Source organism: Herpailurus yagouaroundi, unplaced genomic scaffold, assembly GCF_014898765.1.
Source record: "Herpailurus yagouaroundi ecotype Mexico unplaced genomic scaffold, PumYag 190, whole genome shotgun sequence".
Classification (NCBI taxonomy): Eukaryota; Metazoa; Chordata; class Mammalia; order Carnivora; family Felidae; genus Herpailurus; species Herpailurus yagouaroundi.
In genome coordinates, this window is record NW_024412421.1 from 34,721,783 (window position 1) to 34,747,035 (window position 25,253).

The following is a 25,253-nucleotide window of genomic DNA, read 5'->3' on the forward strand; positions in this document are numbered from 1 at the left end:
CCCCCCCCCCCCCCCCCCCCCCCCCCCCCCCCCCCCCGCGCCCCCCGTGGTTGGCCCCCGCCCCGTGGTTGGCCCCCGCCCCGTGGTTGGCAGCCCCGTGCCCGGAACCGGGCTAAGCCTTCAGCCGTGTGCCCCCCGTTGGTGCGTGTGAGCGTCCGTTCGCTCATGCGTGCGCGCATCCCGCAGCTCCTCTGAGAGTCCCTGGAACTTGCTGGGAGAGGCAGCCACGCTCACGGTCTGCTCTCCTGAGCCTCGTGGCTCCGTGAGGGGACAGAGCCGTGGAAGCCTGCCGTCCCCGGGCCCCCAGGTTTGCCGAGCTGACGCCCCCTTTCCTCCGGAGTCACGCGGTCCCCCACCCTGGGAAGCCACAGCCCCACGGGCCTGCCAGCCCACGGTGCCCCTCCTCTCCGGGCTGCACAGGGGGGTGCACTTTCTCGAGCGCGTGTCGTGGTGACATCTGGTCGGCCTGGCTGGCTGGCTGGGGAGATCCATCAGCCGGCCTCCTCGATGCTCGCCAGCCCGACCCGCGTTTTAATTTGCCAGTCTGTGGGTTTCCTGTACGCGTATTCATCTATATTTGTGTCAGGCGAGATTGCTTTTGTCTTCTCTGTCGATCTGTGGCCTCAGCCGTCAGCTTAGTGGGTATCCGGTTTGGAAAGTGAGTTGGGGGCTGTGGTGACTCAGAGAGACGACCATCCCCGTGCAGCCGTAGCCGGGCCTCTCTTTCCCCACTTGCACCTGATGGCTGCTGCTGGGGGCTGGGGGGGGGGGGGGGGCGCGGGGCGGGCCGGCCGGCCCCGCCGGACTTGGGGGGCTCCCAGTCACCAGTGGGCTTTGTCACCGGCGGTCATAACCAGGCCCCACAGGCCGGGGCGGCTTGGAAAACAGAGATCTGTTTTCTCACGCTTCCGGAGGCTGGAGGTCCAAGGTCAGGCAGTGGGCAGGGCTGCTCTCTCCCGAGGCCTGTAGGCGGCCTCGTTCTCCCCGTGTCCTCACACGGGCCTCCCCTCTGTGCGCGTGGCTTTGGCCTGTCTCCCCTTCTAAGGAGACCGGTCACGCTGGACCAGGCCCACCCTAATGATCTCACATGAACTTAAGGTCGTCTGTGAAGAGTGCTGGGCGTCAGGGTTTCAACACAGGAATTTTCGGGGCCGGGTTCAGCCGACGCTTCCTTTTCGGCTGTCCGTGAAGGGTGGTATTCATCAGAAAAGTGTGTGTGGGTGCACCCCTCGTGCGCGTTTACCAGCCCAACTCGCCGTGTGACCGGCACCCGGGTAAGAAACCCACGGACCGTGGCCAGCTCCCAGGGGCTCCCTCGGCCTCCAGGTCAGCCCCTGTCCCCTCGGGTGGCCACTGCCCTGACTTCTAAGCCCAGGAGGTAATTGTCCAATCAGTGACGTTCCGGAGTGACGTATTCTGGGTCGCTTGGGCCAGTCGCTGCTGCCCTGTTTCCCCACCACCGGGGGCAAGGGGGGAGAGGCCGTGGGAGCAGACGCGACCCAGCTGTCCCCGTGCCCGGGCCTCGGGGTGGGGCCGGCCGGCGTAGAGTGTCCGGCCGCCGAGGCACAGGCGGGGGGGTGGGGCGCGTGGTCACCCGTGGATTTGCTGTGCTGGGGGCAGTTGGTTTCTTGGTTTGTTCTCAGCAGAGTGAAACTCGCAAGAACTCAGTAGCGCTTCTGTGTCCTTCGCCTGCATCTCGGCGCCCTTGAACTTTCGCGTGCATACTCGGGGAGCGTGATGTGCACGTCCGGTCTGCACACGCAGCTGCCCCTCGGAGCCTGTGGGCGAGGCGGACACCGTGGGTGGCATGAGCGGATAGAATGGGACCCGAGCTTCCAGAGGTGGCAGCGGCGGGGACGGGAGCTGGGACCCGAGGGAGGGGAGGGTGGGGATAAGCTCCACAGAGGGGCGAAGGCTCACCTAGGAGGGGCACGGCACGGACAAGGGCCGGAGGCTGGACCAGGCGGGAGCCCGGGTCTGCGTGGACATGTGCAGAAAGCCAGCCGGCCGGGAGGCTTGTATCTGTGCCGTGGGCGACTCTGAGAGCCAGATTTTGGGGGGCAGTAGTGAAGTGCGGTCTGGGGCGGCTGTGCCCGGGGGGGGGGCTCCCCCCTGGGCCAGCTCCTGCTCTGCCTGGGCCTCCCCCAGAACAGTGGGGCGGTGCCCCCTCTCTCCCAGGGGCCCGGAGGCAGGGCCTGAGCCCTGTGCTGGGGCAAGGCCCACGTCCCCACGGAGGAGCCTCTGAGGCCAGCTCCCGGCCGTCCTCCTCACTGCCCACCCCGGGGCGTCTGGGCCCCCGTCCCTGGCTGCTGTGCAGACCACTGAGCTCCCCTGCCCGGCTGAGTTCTGCGTGGGGAACTCGCCCCGAGCCCTCCCGCCACGCAGCTTACCTGGCAGTGAGTAAGCGCCTCATAATTGCACGTCTCGCCTGCACTGAGCAGGGAGAAGGCTCCATCGAAGGTAAAACAGCGGCTGACAGCAGAGGGGGGGTGGGGGGGCACTGCTAACCGGACACCCCTGCCCCCGCCCCTCCCCGCTGCGTGTCGTGGGCCTCGCTCGTGACGGTGCACATGTGGGCGCGTGGGTCCCTGCCTCCCCCGCGGGGGGCTTCGAGGTGCTCAGACCCGTGCCCCCCCCACCCCCACATCCCGATGGCCCCTCCTGATCTCTTCGTCCCCTGCAGACGGTCTCTCTGACAGAACCTGACAAGAGCCATTTCCAAGATGGATTGATTCAATTTAGCACAAATTTTTGCTGGATTTGGTGACGTATGGCTCCCTGTTGGAACCGCATCAAATGTGCCTCCAACGAGAGAGGGTTTATTAGGCCAGGCGCGCCGAGCAGGTGGGGCCCTGGGGGCCGAGCGCCTCCAGCGTGGACGCCATCTCGTGGGCTGGCTCTGGGGCTCCCCGGGGCCCCCACGCGCCCCCCTGTCCCGTCATTAGGGGGCTGCTCGGCCCAGCTCAAAGGGAAATGCTTTGTGAGCCGGCTTTCCATTATCCTCCAGGGGCTGGATTTCCATTCTATTCCCAGAAGCAAAGTTTTGCTGCTTGGGGGACCCCACCGTGGGAGACCCAGAGCTAAAGACGTCTTCCCTCTGGGCTGATAAATTCTTAATGGAGGCTGCAGCTTCAGCAGGCACAGCACCGCCCACGGCTCACCCCCAGCCCGGAACCAGCGCCCCAGTGTGTGTGTGTGTGTGTGTGTGTGTGTGTGTGTGTGTGTGTGTGGCCCGTACATCCTGCCTCAGCCGGGGCGCACACCGTTGATGACAGCCTTGCATGACCACCTGCTATCGTGTACAGGAGCCCAGGCTTCTGGACTAGATACTCAGTAAAGGCTGGAGGCTGCTTCTCGTGGTCACTTGCCGGAAAAAAATACCGGAGAACGCAGCTTGGTTATTAGGAAGCCAGGGCGTGGGTGCACGTGGCTCTGGCCTCATTCTAGGATCCTTCTTACAGCCCCTGTCCCACAGGATCAACAGTCAAAGCCACTGCTAACCACACGGCCCCCCACGACCCCAGCCAAGCTTTCTGCTCCCTCCTCCTACAGCTGACTCCCCGCTTCACTCCAACCACACCCAGCTCCTTGCTGTTCTGTGAACGGGCAGCCACAGGGTCTTTGCACCTACTGTTCCCGCTGCCGGAAAGCCCTCCTGAGATCGCCGCACGGCTCATATTCCCGGCTCCTTCAGGCCTTGGTGCAAAAGCCAGCTGCTCGCCCTGCTGAAATGTAACACTCGGGGTTCCTCTCCTGGATTTGTTTGCCTTTGTGGCGATCACTCTTTATTCTTTAGTCACGTGCACACGTAAGCTCCCTGAAGGCGGCGATCGCGCTCTGTTTTCCTCTGTGCTGTATTCCCGGTGCTCAGCACGGTGCCTGGCACTCGCAAGCGGTTGGCAGGTGAGGTTGCTGACCGAGGGAGTGGATTTCGTGGCCACCGGGGCTGGGCAAACGGAAGCAGGGACCTCGCTGATTTTCCCTCTGTGCGTATGGTAGGCTGGAGACTGCCCCCGCCCCCCCCAACGTCCGTGTCCCGATTCCTGGGACCTGGATCTGTGACCTGATTTGGAAAAGGGGTTTTTGCGGATGTGATGAAGTTAAGGACCGTGGGGTGAGGTGATCCTGGGCGACCCGCAGGGGGGCCTGAGTGCAACCATGGGTATCCTTCCAAGAGGGGCCGAGGGAGATCCACGATGCAGCTGTGGAGGAGGCTTGAGGGCATGGAGGCCGAGCCTGGAGCGAGGAGCCCGGGAACGCCAGCAGCCGTCACAGGCTGGGATTCTTCCCTGGAGCCTCTGTAGGGAGCACAGCCCTGCCAGCACCCGAGTCGGCCCAGCGATGCTCCTTTCCAACCTCCGGCCTCCGGAGCTGTGAAGAGTCCATTCGTGTTGTTTTCGTCCACCAAGTCTGGGCGGTCTGTCGGGGCAGCCGCAGGAAACGCACGCAGGGCCCGGCGCTATTTAACACGACCTAGGAGTCAGCTCCAGCGGCACTGTGGGGTCTGCACAGGCGTCCGGGGGCTCAGACTGTCCCCCCAAGGCCAGCCTTCCCCAGCCGCTCCGAGTCTGGGTCTCTGCGTATGCCAGAAGTAGCTGGATGGAGACGGTTCGGGGGGGGGGGGGGGCGGCGCTGGAGAGGGTACGCGTGGTGCCCAGTGGGGATCGCTGAGCGGCAGTCAGGAGTCACGGGCACAGGGGGTCTCGCTGGGCCCTGGGGTCACCCTGGGGCTCATCAGGGCCCCCTGAAAACACAGTCCTCAGAGCTGTGGCCCCCAGGGAACAGAACAGGTGGCCAGGGAGGAATCAGAGCGGGCGGGAGGGCCGGGGGGAGGGGGGGCGGTGGGCAGCGTCTGGCACCGTGGCCTGGGCCCTTCAGGAAGGACCCGTCCGGCTCTGGGGGTAGCCGGCAACCTGGTGGTGATTTCCCTGTCACCCGCCATTCGCCATTTGTCTATGTGGGTGGAGCCCCAAGCTTCAAAGTGACCACCACCTGCTTTGCTGACCCGGCCCCTTCCCCGTCACTTTTTTCGGGGCTTGCTTTTGATGGACGTGGTGCGTTCCCTCTCTTTTGAGGCAAATGGCTGAGTGATTGCTTTTCCTCTTGTACTTTGAGTAGCTGTAAGAGCTACTTTATATAAACATCAATTACCTGCACGTCATGAATTAAGGGTCCCCCACACGGCGGGCGCGGTAGAGACCAGCCCCGAATCACAGCGCTCCCCCGGCCCGCGAGCCTGGGCCGATGCACTTCGTGATGGTGGAGGGGGCAAGATGCTGACTGAATTGAGTCTGTCAGAGGGACCCCTGTTTCACACCTGCCCATCCGCGGCCTGGTGATTTGGGGACAGTTGCGCAGGTCGCTAGCCAGCGCCATCCCACGCCTCTTGTGGCCCCAAACCCCCGCATTTGGCGTCCAGATCACCTTGGGGACCTTGGAGGCCTTCGAACCACCCTTCCATCCTGGCCTGTGTCTGCTTGCTCGGGATGTGGCTGCTCCGTGGCTCTGCTCGTGGTCTGTGGGCCCGACGGCGGGGGGAGGGGGGGGCCACCCCTTGCCATCGTCCGGGCAGGACTCCGCGCTGCGCCCTGGCTCCCGTCACCATTGGGTCTGCCCTTCCTCCTCCTCACGTGCAGGGAAAGCAGGTGGAAGCACGTTCTCGCCCTGTGCCAGGCTCGCTTCCTTCCCAGTTCTGCCTTTCGCAGCTGGGTGACCTCAGGCCGCGTATTCAACTTCCGTGTGTCCCCGTTGGCTCCTGTGTATAGTGTGGGAAGAACCGTGTTCCTAAAGGGCCGGAAACAGGGGCTGTCACCTAGGTACGTCAGCTGTCCCTGCCACTGTTGTCATCGGCCGCCACACCCCACGTTGAGGCTCTCCCTGGGTCCACCCCCGGCCCCACCCCACTGATGAGAAGCTTTTCTCTCCCTCCCCAACCCCCTGCTGCCCCTGAGCGCATTCCCAGGCCCCCACATGCCTCCCTGTCACTGGCCTCCCCGCCCCTTGTCCGCCCAACTTCTAGAAGGACTGGGGGGGGGGGACGCCCGCTGCCTCTGGCCTCAGCCCCACCCTCCTCTGGGAAGCAGGAGGGTCCGCTGCAGCACCCCAGCCCCGCACTTTTCTCTCTCGGGAAGTAGCTTGCTCTTGGAGGCCCCCCCAGGTGCACACCCTGGGCGGGGGTGGGGTAGCATCAGGAGGCATCCCGGGAGGGCCTGGCAATCTGCATGTCTGCTCCCCAGGTGATTCTAGGCCGCGACCGGGGCTGTTGGAAGCTCTCGAGAGCCAGCAGGGACTCACCTCCTGGAGGACCCCTCTCCTGCTCTCCCCTCCTCCCTGGGCTCTCTCCTCTCTCCCTCCTGCCTCCCCCCCCTCCCCACTCTCCTCTCCTCCTCCCACCAGGTCATTGTCTGGGGAGGAGGACCAGGAGGCCCCCAGGACTTCCCTGGAGCAAATCTGCTGGCCTCACTCCCCTCCCTCTCTTGTGTCTGTGAGTCCCCCCGCCAGGGTGTCCCCACCTGGAGCTCCCCCCAGGACAGCTCTCCTGGCCTGTGCAGGGGTGGGCAGTCCTGGCTTAGCAGCACCCCCCCCCCCCCGCCCAGCCCTGTCGGGGAGCAGCGAACCCACTGGAGGTTTGGCACAGCCCCCTGAAAGGCTGCCAAGCCCCGCTTCTCACACAGAGACGCCTGCCCAGCTCAGAGACTCTGCAGCCCATTGTTCTGGGGAAGGCCCTGTTGCCAGAACCTATTACAGGATGGAGATTTCTCAAGTCCAGACCACAAGGCCTGGCCGTGAGTGCCCCCTCCGCCTCTGCCTGTGTCTGCCCCGGGGCCTGCAGAGAGCCTGGGAGCGGAGGTCGGGGCTGTTGAGTCAGAGGCTAGGCAGGGATGTGTGCATGCACGTGCACACACGTGTCTATGCGTGCACGCACGTGTGCACCTGTACGTGTGCGCACACGCGTACAGGTACATCTGTGTGCGTGCGCGTGAGCACGCGTGAGCCCGCACGTGCACGTGTGTGTGTGCGCACACGCTCTGTCTCGGGGGAGCCCTGGAGCCGCCCTCCCGCTCCCAGGGCGCCTCCCGTTGACGGATGAGCACTGATGTTTCCCAAGCAGCATACCAGCTGCCTGAAGTCACAGTTTCCATCCGCAGGCACCGCCCCACCTCTGCTCGGGCTTGTCCCTGTCCCCGGGGGCCTGCGCTCCAGCCCCGGGGGTGGCCGGGCGGCAGGGCCTCCCCTCCAGCGGGCTCCTGCTGGACGGGGTTAAGCAGTGAGCTGGCACTACCAGGAGGAAACAACTGCTCCCCTCAGCTCCTGGGCCTGGGGTCGCCGTGGAGTCTGCTGATGAGTCCTGGCAGCAGCGGGAGGGTGGGGGCCGAGAGGAGGCAGCGGCCTCAGGCAGAAGGCCGCAGACTGCCAGCTCGCGCCTGCGTCCTCTCGGGGCCCGAGGGCGCTGCTTTCTGTGGGTGGGGGGCCGCCTGAGCACGTGTCACAGGGTGGCGGGGCTGGAGACGCCCCCCGCGTTCATCCAGGGCTCCCCTCGGCCGGCTGCGCAGGGCTGGGGTGGGAGGGCCCGGGGCAGGGGGGCAGGGTCTGGCTGCAGAGGAGTGACGCGCCTGGCAGCGGGCAGGGCTGGAAGGGGGGGCCCCGGGGGCGGTCACCCCGCGGGCCCACGTGTCTGCGGTCCGGCGTCTCCTTGCGGCCAGCACATCCTCAGAGTCAAGTCTGTGGTCCCTGCCTGTGGACAGACCTTCGCGCACAAGCCTCATGAGGCACCGGGGCCGTCGCGTGCTCTGTCCTGGAGGCCCTCGAGGCAGGGGGACACAACCGGGTTGAATGGCCTTGGTCTAGCCACGTGACCTCCGGGTGCCACGGTTTGCTCTTCTGTGAAATGGGGCCGTCGGGGTGCCGGTGGTCAGACAAGTGCCCGCACGCAAGTGCTCCCAGGAGCTGCCTCCACGCCTCCGGGCCTCTCGCTGAGCCACTGGCCTGGAGAGGGGACGGGGCAGGTGGCTGACCGCCTCCCCCCCCACCCAGCCCCTGCTCGGGCGGGCCCTCCTTCCCCGGCTCGCCCTCCGTCCTGAGCATCCGTCTCTCTTTTTTTTTATCTTGCCAGCAGACAGAGCGCCTTCCAGTCCGTCATCCCATTTCATTTCTGGTCTGCGGAGAGTGACATTTACATATTAATATTTTCCAAGGGAGCCCCGTGCACGCGGAGCAAGTGTCTGCCTCGTGGCCTCACATAATGTGAGGGAGATAAAGCGGAGGCTCCTCGGTGAATAAGGACAAATGAAAGCCGTGTGGCCGTGAAAGGCCTCGCATTTGCCCTGTCAGCATGTGGTACATCGGCTCAACAACTGATTTAGCGCCCCTTCCTCCCGCCCAAGGTTTATCTCCACTTACAGAGGACGCGCTCTTTGTGAGGGGCCTGTCCCTCGGCTCTGCCTCCCTGTCACTTCCTGCCCCCTCCCGCCCGGGCGCCAGGCACGGCTGTGGCCGCGATGCCCCGTCGGGCCGGCAGCAGGAACTCAGGCTGGTTATCTCTCCCCGGCAGAGGCCGCGTGCGCTGGTCCCCAGGGCCTCCGGGCTTCCTGGGCTGCAGCGCCCCTGGGCGGCCGCCCGGGTAGGTGCAGGGCCATTCTGAGAGGATGAGGGGGGTCCGGGAGAGCAAGGGGGCGCCGGGGTCCGAGTGTCAGGGTCCTGGAGGGCAAGGGGGGGTCTCTGGGCCATGAGGATGCTCACAGGTGGAGGGGACAGGGCAGCCACAGGCGTGGGCGCCCCTGACCTGGGGCCTGGACCGTTCTCTGTGCTTTGTCTGCATGGTCTCCTTAACCGTGAGGCACAGTTGTGACTGTCAGCGTTTTACGCAGGGAAAACCGAGGCCCAGAGAGTAGAAGTGGGCCGCCCAGGGAGGCTCCAGGGTGGCCACATTCAGCTTCCAGCCCCAGGACTGCCTGAGGCCAGCTGTCGCCCTGAGACCCCGTCCCCCCGCCCCCCCCGGCCTCGGGAAGGGAGAATACACCACGCAGGGGTGAGGTTCAGAGTCAGCTATAAAGTCAAGCCTTGGTGTGCAGGGCCTCATCCTCAATCCCTCTGGGTGCGGGGGACACTTTGCGTGCAGACAGAGGTTGGTGTGTGTTTAGGGCCCGTGGCTGCGTGAGACGCCCCCCGGGGAAACGCCGGTCTTGTCTCTCGGTCCTGTCTGTTGGTCTGTCCGTCAGTTTGGGGGAGCCCCTTGAGGACTAATGAAGGGCACCCGTGGCACCCGTCTGGGGGTGGCCTGGTCCAGGGGTGCTGAGAAGAGAGACCGGGTCATGTAGGCCCTTGGGAAATGCCAGTTCCGTTTCAAACAAAGGCCAGGGTGGGGGGGGCTGTCTGGAACCTCCGACAAGAGCCCCCCCATACAGCCATGTTCCCCATCCCCGACCCTCGCCGCCGGAAAGGCCCTTAGACCAGCTCCATCCAACGGCACTTTCTGCAACAATGGAATGTTCTAGATCTGCACCGTGCGGTACAACAGCTCCCAGCCACGTGTGGTTATTGACCACTTGAAACATGGCTCAGGCAGCCAGGGCCCTGAACTGGTGACGTCATTCGGTGCTAGCAGATTTAATGGGGCGTCCACACGTGGCTGGTGGCTCCGGGGTTGGGGCCGGATTTGGGCTGGGTCCCCCTGCACAGGATGGGCCCGCCCTCACTCCGTGACCACAGACCGGCTCCCTTTGCAGGCCTCAGTTTCCCCTCTTTGGGATGACGGGGCAGCGGCCTCAGGGGGCTACTCTGAGGCCTAGTGAGCTCCCCGACGGGTCACGGTGTCCTGGACGGGGCTGGTCCCAGGCATCCTGTGCCTGTTTTCAGCTTTGACCGTCGTCATCATTGCCGTCATCCTTGTTCGTGACTGAGGAGTCCTGAGAAGTCCCTTTCTCCCTGACGCCGGTGGCCTGCGGCCTTAGAAGCCTCGATGTGGATGACGTGTGGGGGAGGGCCCGTCTCTGGACTCGGGAAGGACCCCTGGTGACCCACAATGCTTTGTGCTCTGACCTCCCCAGGTGCACAAGGGAGACCGGCAACCCCCAAGAGAAGGCCCAGGGGTGTCTCCAGAAAACTGGTCTAAACAATCTTCTGGGCCCTGCTGCTTCCACCTTTTCAGAGGCTAAGAGCTCCCCCGCCCCGCTTTCTGTTTTTCTCATTTTATTCCAGAGGCTAAGGCTCTGTGGATGACGATGGACCTTGGAGGGAGGGAGCACGAAGTTCGAAGTTCGTTCCTTGTCTTTGCTGCAGGACCCGAGGGCGGAGTGGGGCCCCGCCCCTGCAGGCCTCTGGTCCGTTGGCCGGCGGCTTGGCCCGGAGAATGGTTGACAGGTCTGCTTTGCGACAGGGGCTGGGAGGCTTGAGGAGCGAGTCTGGGGTCTTCGGGATTGACTGAGTTGCGGCAGAAACTCTGACCCCGAGGCTGCCTTTCTAACTTGACCGGTGTGGGTAGGCGTCCGACCCGCTGACCTCTGGTTGCAGTTCAGTGATGCTTCCGGGGGGGACCCAGCGTAGGGGGCCGAGGCCACTGGGCCCGGGTCTGGAAGCTGGCTTCTCTCGAGACTTAGAGATTAAAACTGCAGAATGGCCTTCCACCTTCACCTCACCTTGAACTTGGCCTCTTGGATGAGGAATTGGACCCCAGGGCGAGTCTGTGATGCAGCCAGGGTGGTGTCGAGGGCTCCCCCCTCAGGGTCCTGCCCTGCCCTGCCCTCCCTGTCCAGCCTCCCCTCCCTCCTGCCTGGTGCAGAGTAGCTCTGGGCACGTTTGAGACCTCCGTGGACCTCGGTTTCCTCCCTGCAGTCCCGTCCCCGGATCCCCTTCCTGCCTGGGCACCCTCCCCTTGCATTCGGGAACATGTGTTTGCAGCCTCCTTGTTCTTGCAGCCCCCCCCAACCCCCCCTCCCCCCCCCCCCGAGAGGCCAGCGTTTCTGTCTCAGTGTTCTTACCCCGTAAAACGCCGAGTGTGCTGGCGCTGAGCCCAGGGGGGTCTTGAAGGGTTTCCACATGCTGTTTTAAGATCCTCTGCTAATGAGGGCCCTGCAATGCCAAGTGTTCCCATGTCTGTGCGTGCCAGCGAGAAACTGGGCACCACTCACAGCAGCCAGTGGCATCTCCTAGCGAGCGACAGGGCGGAGGCACGGGCCCCTTGGCTGCCTTCCTGTGGAGCCTCTCCAGGGCCTCCTGGAAATCCCAGGCGCCCTCATGGGAAGGGGGCATTTGGAGCCGGGCCGGGCCCTCCCGGCCAGGCGGCCTCAGTTTCCCCACTCACAGCAGGGGCTGCCTGAGCCAGGGCGGGGAGGGTAGCGGCTGTAAGGATTTCCTCAGGCAGCCGGCAGCCCCCCACGCCCTGCCTGACCTTAGTAGATGCCCCCTCCCCCCACCCCCCCCCGCAGGCCCCAGATGGACTGTGGGATTTGCCAGGAAGTGGCTCGTCCATTTTGCCTCTCGCCTCTCCCGCTGTTGAGGTCAGCTGTGAGACAGAAAGCGACGGGGGTGCCTGTCCCCACACCTGCCCGAGGCCTGTGGTCAGGACGGGGGCGGGGCCTGAGGCCCACCCGAATCCCAGCACCCCTCAGGGTGCAGCCTCGCCTCCCCTCGATGCCCGGCCAGTCCCCACCTCGTTGCCAGGGTCAGCGCCCTCCCTTCCTGGCTTCCTCGGTCCAGTGTGGCCGCACGGGCCCTGGGCCATTGCTCTCACCCTGCAGATGAGGAAACTGAGACACCCGGGCGAAGCGACTTGGCCAAGGGCGCTCGGCTGCAGAGTGGAGGAGGGAGGGTGTGCACCCACCCCAAGGGCCGGGCATGTGCACGCACCCCAGCTCTCTGACACTCAGCCCAGGGGGGCCGCCTCTGCCCCCTGCACACGCAGGAAGGTGCCGGGTCACTGTTCGTGGACAGACTGACGAAACGACCTCTGGGTTGAGGGAGTTGGAGGGGGACGTCTCTAGGGACTGAAGGAGGCAAGGCTGGGGCACCCTGAGAGCCACCTCCCCCCCACGCCCTGCAGCCCCCAGCTCTGGGGGCTGAGACAGTTGCTAGAGGGAGGGACGGGGCCCCTCCCTCTCAGCCATCTGCCCCTGAGAACCTTCCACAGGTTGGCGGTGTCACCGAGCGCCTGTTCCAGGCAGGGTGGGGCGCCCACATTTCTGAGACTCCCCGCTCTCCGATGCCAACACAAGCCTGCCTTCTCTGGGGGCGGGGGGACAGTGGGTCTTTTCTCCTTGGACATCAGCAGAGGAGGTGGTGGGGGAGGGGAGCACGGTGAGGACTCAGTCTTGAGACCAGCTCCATCTGGGATCCCGTCCCAGTCACGTCTCCTGACGGCTGTGTGGCTTTGGGAAAGGAGTTCAGCCTCTCTGAGCCTCTGCTTATCCAGAAATCGGAGCTGCCTGTGAGGCACAGAACAAGGTGGTGTGTGTCTAAAGATGTTTCTGGAACCCGGGAGGCACTCCTAAGTGCTAGCGTGGCCATGATTATTGAGGGCGTTGATAGATGGGGCCTTGCCCCCGGGAGGAGGCCCTAAGGGCGCTGAGGCCACCTGAGTCACCTGTTTGGGCCAGCCTCGTGCCCTGGGCAGGAGGACCGGAGGTAGGTGTGTGGAGCGGTGGGACTGGCAGCCACGGTTGAGGCCAGGAGACCAGGGCGGGGCATGCCCGCGCCTGCTCGCAGGGTCCAGGAAGACAGGTATTGTTTGAACCTGTCCACGTCCCGGGGCTGAGAAGCTGGGGCCAGGCCCGTAATTACAAGGAGGAGAGGGCAGAGGGGCCGGCCGGCTTCCGATGGCCTCGTGGCATCCCGTGTGCGCAGGACGCGGTGCGGGAATCCACACACCGGGGAAACTGAGGCAGCCAGCCCACAGGGCTCGTCCAGGGCGGCTGGAGCCTCATCTGCACGTTTCGGGGCTCTCCCACCACACCCTGAGGCCGCGGAGCAGCCGTTAGTGAAGCCACAGCAGGAGTAAAGCTAATGAGTGGGCCCCCCCCCCCATCACCAGCTCCCCTCTCTCTCGACAAACAAGTCTCTCCCCAGGGAGACCGGTTCTCGCGTCGCAACCAGCCCTCCCGTTGCATCACCGAGGCCCGTTGGCCTGTGGCGTTTTACAGTCTCCAGGCCTTGGTGTGCAGCCCGCGGTGGGGGCGGGGAGGGGCCTTGGGGCAGCTCGGTGGCCTCGTGCTGGCCTCCCTCGGCCCTGGGTGTCTCCAGCCCGGGCCGGTGGGATGACGGCTTTGGGGGCACAGAGGGCCCCTCCCCTGGGGTTAGCTCCCCGCTCCCACCCACAAGCCTTCTTTGGCAGAGGTCCCAAAGGGCGGTGGAGAGCCTGCTGTCTGGCTCCCGGGGGCTGAGGAGTGGGGAGTCGGCCAGACTTCCTGCCTTGTGGTTTGGCCCCTCCTGCCCGGCGCGCGATGCCCTCGATCAGGCCGGCCAGCTTTCCTTCGGTGGGGGCGGGGGGGGCCCCCGCTCCTCGTGGAGTGCGGGGCACTGCCCACCAAGGTGAGAGCCGGGGTCCCAGACCGAGAGGGGCCCAGCCACACTCCCGGCCTCTGGGGGTTCCGTTTGCTCTGTGAGGGGCAGCGTGCGTTGCGGTTCGACCCTGGACCGTGCCCCGGGTGGCCGGGTTCCCGTCTCGTCCCCGCGGTTGCTAGCTGTGTGGCCCTGGGCAAGCCGCGTAACCTCTCTGGGCTCGATCGTCCCCTACCTGCGCGGGGCTGCTGTGGGGCCCACCTGCGAACGTGCCCGGAAGGGACTCAGAGCGGCACCTGGCGCCTCAGACCTGTCACCGGCGCGAGGTAAATGTCTCATTCTGCAACCCAGGGCCTGCGTGTGGAGGGAGGAGGAGGTCCCCCAGGACGCCCGCTGGCGGCCTCGGGTTTGCTTCGTTGACTCTGCTGGCAGTGGCGGGGCCGGTGATCTGCCAGACGTCTCCTCCCAGGGTCCCGAAAAGATGTCACGTTCCTTGTCCCCCGGGCCCCGACACCAGGGCGTGGATAGTCCCGACCGGGTAGCGTTGCTTTGAGGCGGGCCCCCCCGCCTCGCTGTCTCCCCCCGGCCCGGCAGCAGGCACCCGATTTGCAATTTGCCAGCAAGGCTTTTCTGCACCCCCCTCCCCACCCTGTGCCCGACACCAAGCCGGGAGCCATACTCGTACCTGTCGCGTTTATGGGGCACCTATCAGAGCCCAGGGCTTAGCTTGGTGAACCTTGAGCCCGTGAGACAGGGACCCCCGCAGGCGGCCCCCGCCAGGCCCCTTGCTCACAGCCGTGCGGGAGCTGCAGACACTGACCCTGGTCTCAGTCCACGTATGGCGGTGAGGCCGGGCAGACACACGTGCTGGTGGCCGGGACAGACCGACAAAAGCCCTGTGGAGCCGTGCCGTTCGCCAGGGCGGTTAGACGCGAGCGGTGGGAGGACCAGAGGCTCCCCGGGAGAGCGGCCTGGTGGATGGGACAGAAAGAGGCCCCCAGGTGGGGGCAGGACGCTCGCGGGGGGTGGGGGGGGGGGGAGGGGCCGGGCGCCCACCCCTCTTCCAGAGTCGAGGCCCTGGTCGCCTCAGGGTGGGGGGGCCCGCCGGCCCTGGTCGCCCTCTGACTGGGACCTCCGCTCACTTCTGATGATGGATAAAGACGTCCACTCTCTCTCACACAGGCGACCAGAGCCGATAATTAGCTTTTAACCTGTCCCTGCCGTTAACTCGAAAAGGCCACCATTTGTTCCAGGGAGCTGCTAGAGTATAAAGAACTGAGCATGGCCAATTTTGTTCAGGATGAATTAAGACTTGTAAATGTAGAATGAGTTCATCTATTTAATTAAGTAGCAGCAATATGGATGTTAAATTAAGTTCACAGCAGACGTGCCAAAACAGTGTTGTAAAAATACTGTCGGGGGCACGGGGATTTGGGGAGGGGCGCGGCTGGCCCCCTCCCGCCGCCTCTGAGTGGCCCTATCCCTGACCCGGGTGAAGCCCTGACCCGGTCCTCACCTCCTGCCACCCTTGAGCAGCCGGGGGTCCCCTCCAGCGGGCACAGCGTAGCCCCAGACAGACGCACCGTGCTTCCTGGGAGGCACCGTCTGCCTGGGCTCCTCCTGGCCCTCCTCCTCTCCCCCTGCCCGCTCCCCTCGCCTGTGCGGGGGGCACTGGGGGGCTGCTAAGGGAGGCCCCTCTGGCCCGTGACCGTGGGCAAGTGCTGCCCTGCGTGGGGAGGGGCACAGAAAGGACGGGAGCCTGGCTGGGGAAGGGCCCTCCACCACAAGGAGGGGGAGCTGGCTCCCAGCGTGCGGGCGGGTGGCCGGGGGGGGGGGCGGGGTGGGGACGAGGCCACCTGCCGGAGCTGGGCCCCAGCCCCCCTCCCGACCCTCTCTCAGCAGCCCTGGCTTCTCAGAGAAGGGGGTCACTCCACGCTGGAGGGAGGGGGGCGGAGACCCCCTGGAAGGCAGCCCTTCCAACGCCAAATCGAGCTACCCCGGGGAGTCACTGTGGCCACATTACAGCCCCCCTAGGTCATCAGCGCCCAGGGTGGGGAGCGGTGGAGGGCTTGTGAGCGACAGCAGTGGGCTCATTACGAAGCGCAGGCACGCAGAACCTGGAGGACAACACGGCAGACCCTGCCCTCCAAGATGGCCGTGGACCCCCCCCCCCCCCGCCCACAAGCGCTTGTGGGAGGGGTAGTGGGAGGAGGGAGTGGGGACAGAGTCGGGGATGTTTCTTAAAGTAGGGGATTTCCTCACTGGGTTTTAAAGGATGAATAGGAGTTCACCTGGCAGGCGGTGGGGGGCGGGCAGAAGAAGGGCATTCTGGGAACGGAGAGAAGAGCCACGTGCTGAGCACGCAGTAGGCGGTTCATCGTGGAGGGAGGACCAGAGATGCACCTGGAGAGACGGGTAGGGATGTGAGGGGGCTTGAGTGTCGTGCTAATAAGCAGCTTGCAGGGACCCTGAGGACGGTCACGCATTCGGCGCCCTGCTAGCCTGGGGCACATGGCAATTAGTGGGTCCAGTGGACAACCCCCCCTGAGCTTATAGTCAGAGAGCGGCCACAGATAAGAAACCAGAAAACAGATAAATAAGCGTTAGGTTGGATGGGGGAAAGCGATACGGAGAAACGGTACCAGGGTAAGAGGGATCGAGCAGGGGGAGCTTGCCGGCTTTTTATGGGGTAGGGTGGTGGCGGTCAGGGAGGCCTTTCTCTGACACTCTTTAGCAGAGCCCGGGGCGGGGGTGGGAGGGGGGATGTAAAGGGACAGGGACGTCTTGTTTGCGGCAGTCCCTCTTGCTGGCTTCAGCAGGGTTGTTAATAGAGCTCCTTTGTGGATGGAGGAGATAACACAGGTTACAACAAGGGAAGGGCAAGTGCAAAGGCCCTGAGGCAGGCGGGACAGCCAGGAGGCCAGTGAGGGGGAGAGAGGTGGGCCGAGGGCAGATAGCACAAGGTCCCAGAGAGGGTTGTCAAAGGCTCGGCTTTCACTCAAAATGAGAAGAGAGCCACGGACGGACGGTTCTCTGTGGCGGAACAGGCCTCCTCGGGCTGCCGTGCCAAGAACAGACTGCAGGGGGCGCCGGCGGCAGCCGGAGGCCAGGGAGGAGGCACTGTCCAGGCAGCGAGGTCTGGGTGAGATGTAATCCAACTCCAGACGCGTTTTCAAGAGGCGGGTGGGTCCTTTCCAGGGTATGAGAGCAAAGGGGGTCAGGCTGTTGGGAGATTTTCAGCAGAGAAGGAGCGCGATCCAGTGTGTGTGGGCAGCTCGGTGGCAGGTGGGTGGGCCCTCTGGCAGAAGAACGAGCCTCCTGGTTGGGGCTGGTGGAAGGTCCTGGAGGCCTCAGTATCTGGCCTGCAGCTCTGCTTGACTTGGTTCCCACAGAGCGTCTTGCTTATTTTTTTAAAACGTATTGCCAACACTTAAAAACCAGGAGATTTTTTTTTTTTAACAAGTCAAAATCTCTATTTACGCTGGGTCTGCGTTCCCGCTGGGCACCTGTTGGCGGGAGCTGCCCCCGCTTGTGCCCGGAAGGGGCACGTGTCCTTCTGTTTGCTCCAGACACCAGTCTCAGGAATGCAGGATCCCCTAGACTTCACCCTGCTGGCCCCCTTGGCCCAGCCTCTTGTGCAGTGTACAACCTGCCCACATGTGTCTGGCCTCTCCGCCCCGATTGGAACCAGCCCTTCAAGTTTGGTAGGAAATGAGAGGCTTGTCAGGAAATCTCTGCGAGTTGTGCCTGCCCTCCTGTCACCCCTGGCCCCCCAGTTTCCAGCGCAGCCGTCTGCCTTGGCTCCTCGAAGCCTGTGGAACCATTTAAAAGGCTCCTAACGATATTGATCAATCTCTCTAAAATGGATTATCCCGTTTGCCTCCCAGCCTGACTGGATGCCCTGGGTAAGATCAGAAAGGAATTATGTTAGCCGGAGGCAGAGGGAGCAGGGGTGAGAATGTATCTCCTCCCCGGTGATGCAATCTTATCAGAGCTGAACTTTACTCTCCATCGTGGGATATAGGATACTTTGGGGATGTCGGAAAGAAATAATCATCTTACGATTTGCAGCCTGCTCGACACCGAGCCAGCTGGGAGGGGTGGTGGGGGGGCCGGGGAGGCTGGAGCGAGGACCATTTTTCGTTGGAGCTCTTCCCCGGAGAAATCAAGCCCTCTTAGAAATCCCTCTGGGGCCCCAGCCTCGGGTGGTGCGCCTGCGACCAGCTCCGTCAGGATTACAGCCCCGCGCTGCTGGCCCAGGGGACAGGCACGTTCATTAAAATTTGAAACACAAATGGAAAATTGCTACCTGCAGCCTCTGTGAGCAACCAGTCAGTGGATCTGAGTTCCCGTTAATGGATCGAACGCGGAGGAAACAATTACAGCCACCACCACGGCCATTCCTTTGGAGATAGCGGGGTCGCACCCAAACCCGTCGGAGGCGGGGGAAGAAGCCACGAGGTCCACGCGATGATGGTTATTTTCCTCTGTCCCAGGGCTGAGACCCCAGTCCCCACCCCCTGGCCACCATAGGGCACTTTTCTTGGCTTCTCCGTCACCCCACTGCCTGCAAGGCATGAGCCATCCATCCCTGGGCCCTGTTGGGTTTGTCACCTACGCCTCGGTACACGTTTGCCCCTGGCTGGGTTTCGAGACTTTTATTTGGGAGGTGACCCCCGGAGACGCAGCAGCGAGGATGGCAAATAGGAAAGGGAAGAAGCTGGTGCGGAGGCGTCACTGAGCCCGTGCGGGCATCGGGAGCTCAGCCTTGCTGGGGGCCCCTTAGAGGTGCCGGGGGGGCGGTCCTCCGTTGTCCCCCGTCCTGGGGCGGAGAGCGTCGGGGGCACCGTTCGCTGCCTCCGTGCGGGGGTGGGTTGTCCAGGGGCTGCTGCTGGGGAGCTGATGCTTCAGCCATGGCTTCCGTCCCCTGCCACCTCCTGACCTGGGGCAGTGGGTGGCCCTTACTTCAAACAGACAGCTCTGTCATGCGCACGTGAGCACAGCTGATCCCAGCCAGTCGGAGAAGGGGGGCCGCAGAGGCCTCTGCGTGGGTTTGGGCAGGAGAGAGAGAGGCCCTCTGCTAAAAGGTCCATCCTTGGGGCGCCTGGGTGGCGCAGTCGGTTGAGCGTCCGACTTCAGCCAGGTCACGATCTCGCGGTCCGTGAGTTCGAGCCCCGCGTCGGGCTCTGGGCTGATGCCTCAGAGCCTGGAGCCTGCTTCCGATTCTGTGTCTCCCTCTCTCTCTGCCCCTCCCCCGTTCATGCTCTGTCTCTCTCTGTCCCAAAAATAAATAAACGTTGAAAAAAAATTTAAAAAAAAATAAAAAATAAAAAAAAAATAAAAGGTCCATCCTGGATGGGCTCCAGCTCCCCAGGACCCGAGGGCTGGCGGGGTGGGGGCGCCCCTGAACATGGGGACAGCGCCAGTGGCGTCCTAAGCAGAATACCCTGGGAGCTGTGTCCCCGCCTGGCCCTCCCACCCTGTCACTGCCCCTCACAGCCTTGCCGGGATGTCTTTCGTGTGCGCTGGTGTTTATTTGGCCAAGGGCTGGGCCAGGGACTTGGAGTCTGAGCTGTGGTAAGGAAGTGGCGGTGGGGGGCTCCCTTGTCCCCCTGCCAGGATGGACCGGATGGCCCTGGGTCCTGAGACAATGGGCCAGGGAGGGGCCAGGTGCTAGGCCCAGGGCAGGAAAAGGACAGCTTAAGGATAAACACAGACCCGCCCGTGCAGATGAACTTGGACTTGGGCTGCAGGGAGATTGTCCCTCCCCCCATGGAGCCTGGGGAGGAGCTGGGGGGGGGGGGGCGGTTGCAGAGGCCGGAAGGGGTGTCCTGAAAGGATGACAGTTGAGCGGAGAGTGCCTCGTACGTTCGCTGTCCCTTCTTGCCGCTGCCCCCACAGGGAGTGTCATCATCCCCACCACACATGTGGGGAAACTGAGGCAGGGAGGAATGTGCCCAAGGCCACACAAGGAAACAGTGGAAGAGTGAGCTTTGTACCTGGGCACGCACTCCTGCTCCAGACCCCTCAGTGATAACCACTGTGCCACCCTCACTCTTAGAAGCTGGGCTCCCGCTGCCCCCCCCTCCCCCGCCTCCCCAGCTTTGCTTCCAGCTGTGACCCTGGGCAGAGGCTGGGGGGGGGGCGGGGGGGTAGGACGGATCTACCCCTCTGGTCTGGGACTCTGGACTCCCAGGTTCCGGCAGGATTCTGCCGCACCTGCCCCCGTGGGTATTTGTGGGGGTGGGGGGGTCACATCTGTTCTTACACGTGTGTGACAGAGAGGGGGGGGCTGCGTGTGGCCCAAGACTGGTCTCACCTGTGAGTCATGTGCCCGGGGCCTCGGGGTTCGTGGTTATTGTCAGCAGACTTCAGGGGCTGGGGATTGTCCCCACGACATTACCCTTGTGCCCCTGAACCGGCCCTCGCACAGACGGCCTCGACCCCCGTCTTCCAAAGCAGGGGACACACAGCAGCCCTCTGACACGGGAAGAATATGCTCGAACTCTGTGTGTCTAATCTCTTAGATACTCTTTTTGCATGGGTTTTATAACGGAGAGATGGTTAACGTGTGCAACGTAGAAATAACCGGGAAGCGAATGGACGCATATACCGGGACACGAGAGCTCAAAGTTTGTTTTGTTCTTACTTTCAGAATCAACTTTATCGGATACGGTTTGCGTCCGGTAAACTACAGGCATCTCGAGAGTTGTGGTCTTTGGCCTCTGACACAGGCATCTGTCTGTGCTCCCGCCGCCCTGGTCCTCGTGCAGCACGTGGCCCTCCCTCCAGAAAGTTCCTTCCCAGGTGCACCTACCCAGTCTCCCTCCACCCCAGCCAGGTGGCCACTGATGACCTTCCTTGACTCCAGGCTAGGGTCTCTCCTCCTTTTGACTTCGTGGCAAAACAGCCGAAACAAAACGTAGCGTCTCATCTGGTTTTACGCGGTCAGTTCAGCAGCGTGAAGCACGTCTTCACTGTGGCGCGACCCTCACCACCGCCCGCCTCCAGGCCTTTTCCGTCATCCCAAACGCGAACTCTGTCCCCATCGGCCCGCGAGTCGGAATCCGACCAGTGCGGGGTCTCCGGGGGTGGCATCCTTCGGGACCTGCCCGTCTGCGGTCTGTGACGGGCTTCGCGGGCGGAGCGTAACGTCCCCGGGGACCACGCGTGTCGCAGCGCGCGTCGGGGTTTCGTTCCCTGACGGCTGTGTGTGCGTGGCGTGGGCTGTGAGCCCGTGCCTCCGCGACGCTCGCCTGGGTGGTTTCCACGTCTCGGCCCCCCCGTGGCCGGTGCTGGCGGCCTGTTCCAGGCCTGCTCTCTTTCCGTGCTTCTGGGCGTTTCCTAGGGGAGGCGCGCCCGCCCGCCCCGGAGCCTCACGGAGCCACCTGCCCTCGTGTGTCTGGCTGCCTTTGCGCGACCTTCCGCCCTGATGTTTGTCCAGGTTGCCACGTGTGTCCGTGTTTGTTCTCTTCATTGCCGAGCGATGTTTCTCTGTGGGATTCCGCGTGGTGCTCGGCCGTCCTTTTACCGACGCACAGACGCTCGGGGCTGTTCTGGGGGTGAGGAGTCAGACGTGCGAGGCTCCAGCTCCCTGCCCGCGTCTGTTTCTTGGAGCTGAGGTGTGCGTAGCCCTCCCCTCCCAGCAGCCAGCCGGACCAGCTTCTCCTGGGTGCTGGATGGTTCTGGAAACAGAAGGGAGATGCGGCCTGCCGTTGAGACCTCAGAGGCCACATGAGGGGGCCACCTACGGGCTGGGACCCCAGCAAGGCCACCTGGGGAACCCCCGCCCTGGGGGCTTCCTTCTCCCCAGGCCAGGACTGAGGGTGGGGTTAGTGGACTTCTCCTCTGGAAGCCCCAGGCCCATCTCTGCTTAGGTTGGGGGGCGGGGAGGCGGGGTGCTTTTCCAGGCCACCAAGGGGAAGCCCTGGAGGGTAAAGGTCGGCCTCCTTATCAGGGCTCCCTGGAGGGAAGAATAAAAAACAAAGCCACCCACAGCCCTCTGGGCGTGACAGTTTGCTGATAAGAGGAAGGCTGCCTGGTGGTTTGGGATGACACCCTGAAAGCAGAAGTGAGTGAGCCCTTTGCTAATCTGGAGCTGCATGTGGCCGAGACCCCAGTCCCGCTGGCTGGGCCAAGAGGCCAAACCAGCCCGTCCTGAGCCCGGGCCCCTCGGGGACCATTTGTTCACCCCCTCCCCCCACTTTGCCTGTGTCGCCACGGGGCCTGGGGGATCAGCTTTCCAAAGTCCCTCGGACGTGGGCCTCCGGGCCCAGCCCTGCCCCTGCTTCCTTCGGCCTTCTGATGTGCATTCATGGGGCGGCTGCTGTATACAGGCTGGGGGGGCCCGGGCTCTGGGCTTTCCAAATGGGAGACGCCCCGTAAGGGCTGGGCCGTGGGGACAGTGGCTGCAAGAGGGGATTGTGACAGTGCAGACCCCAGGGCCATGAAAGGGGGGGTGGGGGTGGGGGCGAGACGCGGACAGGATATCTAAGGGAGAAGTGTCCCAAGGAGGGAGGGCCAGGAACTGCCTGAGAATTAGGATGGGCCGGGTCAGCAGCCAAGCTTCTGTGGGTTTGGCTGAAGGCCAGGAAGTTCTGAGTTCTCTGTGGGGCTCACTGGCTTGTTTCCTCTAGGGAAGTGGGGTGATGTGCAGGTTTGGATCTGGGCTTCTTCGGAAAAGGAGTAGTGGGGCCGCTCCGGGTCATTACGGGTGGCGTGGAAGCGGCCGGGCCCCTCCTGAAGCCAGGGCCACCACCCGCGCTCCCAGGAGGGAGGGTCTCCAGGGTGTGTGCCCCTTGCCGAATGTCTGCCTCCGCGACCCCCCTCCCTCTGTCGACCTTGGGCAGGGACCCAAGTGTCTGAGACACGGGGATGTTAGCCATACCTCGTCGATGGCGGAAAGTTCGAGCCTCCTGGGGGGCCCGGAATGTTCTCCGCTCTCCAGGCGGTAGGTCCTTCATCCACGCTCGGAGCTGGGAGGAATCTGAGGTCCAGAGAGGACCCGGGTGGCAGGTGGCGGTGGGTTTGAACACAGCCTGTTCGTCCCTGGGCTCCTACCCCCGGGGGGCTGCCTGGGCAGGAACGGCTCCCTCGCCTGTCTCCCTGCATCGAGGAGGCAGCGGCCAACACAGCCCCGAAGTGGCTGGGGAAGCAGGCCTAGCCTTGGCCACCGTGTAGCCCCGGGGACAGTCACTATCGAGGATGCTCATGGGTCACAACAGGGAAGGTTCCAGAAACTCAAGCCCCAGCATGGTCCCGAGCTGGCAGCGAGGGATGGATGAGGGATGAGGGACAGATCACATCGTGTGTGGGACGCCCTGCAGGGAGTTGGAGAAGGGGGAGGTGAAAAGGCCTGAGGCATCGCGCCCGACGGGTGGGGCCTGGCACCCATCCTGGAAGTCCCCAGGGAGGGGGGCGGGGGGGAGGGGATGAGGTGAAGCCCACTCCTTTGGTGGCTCAGCAGCAGCCCCAGACAGGGTCACGGGGCCCCAAACTGGGGCTTTGGGTCATCTGTGCGCCTCCGCGGTCCGCCGTCCCTGTGACAGCAGATAATCGAGGTTTGGCTGATCTTGATTGTGATTTTCACAGGCGTCTGCTCGGGCAGGGGGGGCAGGAAGAGGATCAGACAGAGGAGCGAGGCTGTGCCCCCGGGAGCTCAGTGATTCTCGGTGCGAGTCAAGCTTTAAAAATTCAAGGGCCGGGGCGCCTGGGTGGCTCAGTCGGTTGAGCGTCTGACTTCGGCTCAGGTCATGAGCTCACAGTCTGTGGGTTCGAGCCCCGTGTCGGGCTCTGTGATGTCAGCTCAGAGCCTAGAGCCTGTTTCCAATCCTGTGTCTCCCTCTCTCTCTGCCCCTCCCCCAGTCTCACTTTGTCTCTCAAAAATAAATAAATATAAAAAAATTAAAAAAAAAAAATTCAAGGGCCGAAGGAGGGGACTCGAGCTGCAGAGCCGGACCTGCTTGGGGTCACCCTTGCTGCCCGGGGCTGCCTGGGGCCTGAGCGCTTGGGCGGGCCGCCACCCTGGAGGTCTTCCAGACCCGGCTCCCACGGAGCAGGGACCCGCACTCCTCGGAAGCTTCCGGAACCACGTTCCCAGTCCAGGTTATGGCCCGGTCCCTGTTCAGAGGCAGCTGCCCCGGGCTGCTTTCATGTCCCGCCTGGGTATCATTCGTTCATTCACTGAGTACCGAGCCCCCACCGTGTGCCAGACATCTGGCTCGGTACTGCTGACCCGGTGGTGACGAAGCCTAGCGAAGTCCCAAAGAGAAAGACAGGAGCACACATCTGTCAGGTGTGAATGCAGGGATAAAGTGCAACAGAAACCCCACAGTGGGGTGAGGGGGTGGGGCATTGGCGGGGAGGGGGAGTCTGGGAGCAGACCTGAAGGGCGGGGAGGGATGGAGAGAGCCTTGTGGGTAGCTGGAGGAAGAGAGTCCCAGGCAGAGGGCACAGCCTGTGCAAAGGCCCTGAGGCGGGAAGAGCCGGGTTGGGGCGGGGAGGCTGGTGCGGCTAGAGTAGAGGTGAGGCAGAAGGGCAAGGCCAGGGCCACGTCTTACAGGGACCGTGGAACCAGAGTCTCTCAGGGGTCACCTGTCCGCCTGCTTCGATTGCGGCTGGAAGGGGAGGAGAGAAGGCACGGAGGCCATTCCGAGCCATTGCTGCTCTACCCCAAAGCCACCTGTGGCCACCGGCTGGCCCCATCAGCAATGGGTTTTTAATTATCTAAATATTGCCTTTGCCCTTTGCTTCCAGCCGGGACTGCTGCGCTCTGCAAAAGGCAAATGGCTTTCAGTGGCTCTACTTGGGGGCGCGGGAAGCTTTTCTCCCTGTCTGATTACAGCGGAGTATAATCTGCTTGGTTTTATTGTTTAGAAACAATACAGCAACGTGGCAGGGAGTTCAGCAAGTGGATGTGGCAGGGAGGGGGGCAGAGGTAGCCGCCGTCACCAGCAGCCACGCACCTCCTGGCGTGTGCTGGCTCCATCCAGGCCGCGGTGTCCTTTGTTTTTCAACTGCGTGTGACGTCGCGTGGGTCCCGCTTGCGGGGGCCGGTGGCGGGGGGGAGGCTTGGCGAGGGCCAGGGGTCTCAGCTCAAGGCGTCGGAGGGAGCCGACCCGGGAGGCAGGCAGGGGGTTCGATCTGGGGCTCGGCCACCCTTCTGAGGCCCCAGGGGGGAGGCGGGGCTGCGGGAGGCAAGAGCAGATGTGATTCTCGGGGAGGAGGTCAGATGCCAGGCAGAGCCGGCTTGTGGGAAAGGGTGGGGGGGGGGCAGGTTCCTCTGGCACCCCGCCCTCTGGACACACCACTCAGGCCGCCCCTCTGCCCTCCCTCCCCCAGCCTCCCTCTTGCCCACCTGTCCTCCGCCAGCCCCCCCCCTCCCCCACCACCGCCACACCCCTTGGCCGAGGGGTCCGGGCCTCTCCGCTGGCGTCTCCGTCGCCCCCTGGTGCCCACGGGGGCCACCGCTCTCCTTCCCCCTTCTCCTCGCGGCCTTGCCCACTCCCGTAAGTGGCTTAATTAAGGAGCTGTGCAGTTTATTTATGTATGGACCTCGCCTAATTGGCGTGTTTGTCTTTCCTCATTATTCCCAGCTGGACAGAGCCGTTTGAACAACAAATGCAAGAAGGCTGGATTTCTCCAACACAGTGTCTATTTTTGAAAGGCTGCTCGGTGCCCCCGCGATTAGCCGCGTGCACATGTTTGCCGGCTGCAGCCACATGCCCGTAAGCACTTAATTGTGGGTGCAGTTAGTCAAGGCG

At 63.7% G+C, this 25,253-nt stretch overlaps 1 protein-coding gene and 1 long non-coding RNA gene across 2 annotated transcripts in view; one reads left to right on the forward strand and one right to left on the reverse strand.

The window, feature by feature from the left end:
• Positions 1 to 25,253, forward strand: part of GSE1 (Gse1 coiled-coil protein) — a 392,532-nt gene that overhangs the window by 253,008 nt on the left and 114,271 nt on the right.
• On the reverse strand, positions 20,113 to 21,807 carry LOC121009889 (uncharacterized). The gene is made up of 2 exons (XR_005780897.1): positions 21,696 to 21,807; positions 20,113 to 21,176 (listed from the first exon to the last, which is right to left on the reverse strand). It is a non-coding gene; the product is annotated as an uncharacterized LOC121009889 (long non-coding RNA).